Source organism: Cydia strobilella, chromosome 4 (assembly GCF_947568885.1).
Source record: "Cydia strobilella chromosome 4, ilCydStro3.1, whole genome shotgun sequence".
In the NCBI taxonomy this organism is placed as follows: domain Eukaryota; kingdom Metazoa; phylum Arthropoda; class Insecta; order Lepidoptera; family Tortricidae; genus Cydia; species Cydia strobilella.
The window spans coordinates 16,124,883-16,130,700 of record NC_086044.1 but is presented as its reverse complement, the minus strand read 5'-3'; positions in this window follow the sequence as shown (position 1 = coordinate 16,130,700).

The following is a 5,818-nucleotide window of genomic DNA, read 5'->3' as shown; positions in this document are numbered from 1 at the left end:
TGGCAGTTTAAACAGGCTCAGTAACACGAGCCAGCTTAATGAGGGATTATCGCCCATTTCCCAGGTTTCACCTTACAAATCGCCCGACCACGCGCGCTCGATGGCCACGCGTTCGCCTACAATGGCCTTACAGATTACCGGCGATTTTTCCTGCGTGTTTGGCTTTCACGATACTTCATCCGTTTGGTAGGTACTGTAACTGTAGGTAGGTATATGGGAATGTAAATATTTTTGCGTAAACGGCTATTGTGATCAAAATGTGGCCACGAAGATAATCTTTAAAGAGTAGCTGTACATCTTAAAACCTAAAGTAAATCTAATCAATGAACCACCACGCATCACTAGTTAACTTGCCCTCAGCATAGCTCTTGATCATTAACTGAACTGAACTAAGTTATGTACTCGCGTGAACACTTAGCTACAAAGTCGTCTAAATATTTTCTCTTGCATTTACCTTGCCAACACGCTAACGACAGAAAATGTGTTTTAATTCAAGATTTTATACAGGGTGGAAAAGCACGACGATCCTTTCCGCAAAAGGGCGATTGTTTGGATTTAGTACTGTATTTCCTCTAAAGAAACTAGGCTCATATTCGTAGCCGTTTTGAAGTTATAGGCAGTTAATTTTTAATGCAAAATACTGCAAGTGACAACCCTCATTAGGTTCAGTAACATATATGGTTATATCCTCTTTGCTTAGAACTACTAATATCTGTGATCCAAAGACATTTCAGTGCAGGTGACAGATTTGACGTGCGGTCTGCAGCCGCAGTTGCAATAATACACTAAATACGCAAAAATGGTCATGCTACGTGCAGTCGGCCTTGTCATTAATTTTACTATCGAAATTGACAATAACACCGACGTGTCGGAGCAGTAGTGCAGCTGCGGTCGGGAAAACGTTAAAATCACCATACGTGCAGTCGATATAGTCATTCATTTTACTATTCTAAACATTACGAATCGATTCTCCATCACTTAAACTAACCCCCCTTTGTGAGAAGGATCGTCGTGTCTTTCCACCCTGTATACAAGCAATAGAATATTAGTTTTATTTTATACACGAATTATTTGTTGGAAATAGACATGATAGTACCAAAATTGTAATGTGGTGACAGAAAATATGTTTAGTTGAAATCTGATTTGCACAAATAGGTACTAACTGAATCGAAAAGTTTACTTCATAGTACTTTGTACCTATTGCTTTAACAAATTAGCTTTTTTGCCAAGCCTCCGTCTACTCTCCGACGGTACATACGTTCAAACAACAAAGCTTCTTAATCTCAGATTACCTCTAAAAATAGGCACCCCTACCTACACCCTAGCTCCCTACACACGTAAATCACTTTCTTTTTAAACCTCTTGCCTTGCCTGTGGGTGTGGCTATCATGAGTGACTTCCTCCACGTGTCTAAGCAGTAGTAAGCATAGGTAATTGACTGAGCGAGCGCGAAGCGCAAGTGAAGCGTGTTCGTTGCAGCTTGGGAAAAAATGCTTTAGTTTAGTTTGTCTATCCGGCTGTTCGCCTCTACTTACAAATCGCATTTCTTCAAATCTACTTCATCAAATTGCCTTTTTCAGTTACGTCCATGGAGGAAAATTATCTGAGCTAAATAATTAAGGACGTTGATTCGCATTGAGTATTAGAAAGGAGACGAAGAAATGAAGTATTAAAACCAGTCAAATAATTATAAATATAAATTCTCCTAAAGCTGAAGTAATTGATCATGAACCGAAACCGTCCAATTTGTGCTGGAAAAGTAAGATAGACGTAATACATTTTAGTGTAGTTTGTAAGAAAACCATTACCTCGCACTTCTGAGGCAAGATCTTTAGAAATAACACTGGTTTTGATACTTAATTAATTACGTATTGAAACTGAGACTATAGACAAATATTACTCACATAGTTTGTAATGTACCTAAATTTAAGTTTCAACTAACATTTTTATGGATTTTTATGGTCCGAATTAAACAGTTTTTTTTAATAGTTGGGTGTTTTTACGGTATCTTTGAATATCTACGAAGCGCCTTCACTTGCTCAGTTTATTTTTTTGCAATATATCATACTTTACGACTTACGACACGCGACTCTACATCTACAAAGGCCTTTAGTAATTCATTCCGCTCTAAGTGAAATGAGAGAACAACAGAGTTCAGGCGCCGCGCCGAGCGAGTTTTATGTGCTAGGTGTTTACTGTTCAGTGGTTCCCTAACTTTTCTCGGCCGACATGAAATTATCGAAATTAGTCGTCGTGATAGAGGCAGACTATCACTATTACATATTTGGGATATAGATAGGCAGATAAAGAAATTTAGTTTTTCGTGGTAGCTAGGGCTCCTAATTCCTGAAGCCTTAAGGTTGACCATAACTGACGGTGACGTATTGTTCATGTTATTAGCATGATGTCTGTTAAGTAAGATGTGACAACGACTATATGGACCACCCTATTCACAAACTCCGCTTTATCAAAGACCGATCATCCAAGGTTTTAATAGACCATGAGGTCATCGGACATTATAGGCGCTCTTTTCCTTCTTGGACGCTGCGCAGTCTTTAAGGCCCCGTGGGTTCAGGTTCACTGCGTGTAAGCGTGAGCCCGGGATCGCGAATATCATGATTCATGTTCAATTTTTACTTTTTGTAAGTATTAACAAAAAACAGTAATCAAATTGTTTGCAGCTTTCCTATACATGCTTTTTCCATGCTCTTGCACAGGTACCACCAATTGGAAACTACTGGTATAAACCTAAAACAAATGCCTTCTTCTACGGCCAACGATTAGAGACGCAGACGGTAGTAGAGACCCGATTCCCGTAACATCCTACGCGGGTAACGAACCAGGGAGAACCGACGGGAAAAACCCGTGTGACTTTATAGTACCCGGCGAAACTTTAACATTGAAGGTAAATGCATTAACTATTTCAAATGTTAACACACTTACCTATTTTATAAAAGTAGAGTTTTACAGAAGTAGTTTACCTAAATGGAAAACATAAATTAAATCTGCAGATTTTCTTGACTCTTAAACCTAATTATGTAGCAAAGATCTTCGAAAAAATAATTTTATATACAAGTAAATTATTTGTGTATTATCTTTAGGTATCCAGGTATCCTATCCATATGGGCCTATTTAAAAATAATCTAAACACAATTTTATTCTGAAGAGAAACTGTCGCCTAAATATATATCACCTAAGCGTGTACCTGCGGGGTACTATTGGGACGTAAATCATCTTCCTCGCGTTATCCCGGCATTTTGCCACGGCTCATGGGAGCCTGGGGTCAGCTTGACAACTAATCCTAAGAATTGACGTAGGCACTAGTTTTTACGAAAGCGATTGCCATCTGACCTTCCAACCCAGAGGGGGAAACTAGGCCTTGTTAGGATTAGTCCGGTTTCCTCACGATGTTTTCCTTCACCGAAAAGCGACTGGTATAAATATCAAATGATATTTCGTACATAAGTTCCGAAAAACTCATTGGTACGAGCCGGGGGTTTGAACCCGCGACCTCCGGATTGAAAGTCGCACGCTCTTACCGCTAGGCCACCAGCGCTTAAATGATCAACAATATTTAAATAAAATAACAATCTAACGTAAAATAAAATAAAATCTAATCTAAATAACAATCTAACGTAACGTAACGTAAATGATCAACAATATTTAAATCTAAATAATAATCTATTAAATTTACTCTAGTACATTATACACTATTTTCAGTTTAAAGGCAGGTTCAGGTTTTTTTTTTTCAATTTATTTATTATTAAAAATAAAAGAGGTACAGTAATTGTTGCTACTTATCTGCCAAACTGCATAGCAGTTTGTTGGCAGAAAACTTATTCTACCCTTCACCACTGTAAATTAAGTTATTTTGGCGTTAATATGTAGTTATACGTTTTACGGTAACACGTGCAAAGGTATAGTTGGTCAAACCAAACTGTTAAGTTAACTGTGTTAAGTTTACTATTCGTAAGTAAGATGTAAGAATTAACTTTAAAATAAATAAAATAAAAATAAAAATAAAAATTATTTAATTCAGACTTTCAAAAAATCCATATTTTGTTAGTGATACTTAAACTAGGGAACCTATAAACTAAGTGTTAGTCTAATTATAACATTTACAACATTTACATTTACATTTACATAATTAAGAGCTAGCCATAAAAACAAAAACAAATACAAATAAATACCTACTTACTTACTTACTTTATTAATTTGTACTGCCTATTACAATATTAGCCCAGTGCCTTAATATAGGGCAGTCGAGGCGTCCAGCTACCATCCTCAGGATGCTTATACTGCTGCCTCTCACTCGTCTCAGCAAAGAGGCTACCCTCTTGCGTCTGATGGCATGGAAGCCATCCGTGTGCGCCTCTGCAAACATGCCTGACGCACTACAGCGGCGAGGCAGCTTTAGCAACATCCTGAAGATATTATTAAACTGAACACGAAGCGCGTTATAAACACGCTTCGTATGCTTCACCCATAGACTGCATGTATAAAAAGATGTACAATATGCTTTAAAGAGTGTGAGCTTAACTTCCCTTGAACATTTTGCAAATCTACGGATGAGCATGTTGCCTCTGATTGCTAAGGCTCTTCTTTCTCTTTCTATGTCTAGGTCATCATCCAACTCCTCTGTTACTATGTGACCCAGATATTTAAACTTGCTAACTATTTTGAGAGGCACACTACTCAGCATGATCGTAGGTATACTTTGAGGGTTGAATTTGCGAGCTTTAAAAACCATCATCTCACTTTTATTTGCGTTATACCTAAGACCATGCCGAGCAGCATAGGTCTCACATCTACAAACCAGTTTTCTAATGGAATTGATCGAGGGGCCGAGCAGCACCATGTCATCAGCATAACTTATGTTGTTTACACAAACACCGTCTATATGGCATCCGACATGCATGCTGCTCAACTCCTCAATCAACTCATTAATATACAGATTGAACAGGATCGGAGAAGTTAGTCCACCCTGCCTCACGCCACATTCTAATTTGTACTGGTCAGACCATTCACCTGCCCATCTCACTTGGTTGACCTGATTGGCGTACCAGAACTTCAGGAGGGACACGCACTCCGGTGACACCGTTGTTTTGGTCAGCTTGTCCCACAGCAAGTCGTATACCACCAGGTCAAATGCTTTAGACAAGTCCAGGTAACATGCAAATATTGGCGTGTTCCTATCCTTGTAGTACCTGACAGCTTGCTTAAGGCATAGGATCGCACTCTCCGTAGACAGGCGTGCCCTAAACCCAAACTGCGCGTCATGTAACTTTAGTTTGAGCCTAGCAATTAAGTTAAGTTAAGAATGTAATTTTACGTATTCTACAAGGACAAGAGTGGGTTCGAACTGTTCGAAGCCTAGATTAGATTCTGTTATATGTCGATTAGAATGTGCTCTATGTTCCTAGTTAATTTTGAACACCAGCCGGGCTAGCACATGATTGGCGCGAGAGTATCTCGCCGCGACATGGACTACTCGTCCCCCTTTAATTCATACAGTTAGTAAAAGACGGGTAGTCTATCTCGCGGCGAGATACTGTCGCGTCAATCATGTGCTCGGCCTACAGGCACGCATAGATATTCTGCTATGGGCGGTATTTATTCGCTCGATTTACGATTCCTATAATACCATGCCTAACTTTATCCTTTTTAGGGTTCCGTACCCAAAGGGTAAAAACGGGACTCTATTACTAAGACTTCGCTGTCTGTCTGTCTGTCCGTCTGTCACCAAGCTGTATTTCATGAACCGTGATAGCTAGACAGTTGAAATTTTCACAGATGATGTATTTCTGTTGCCGCTATA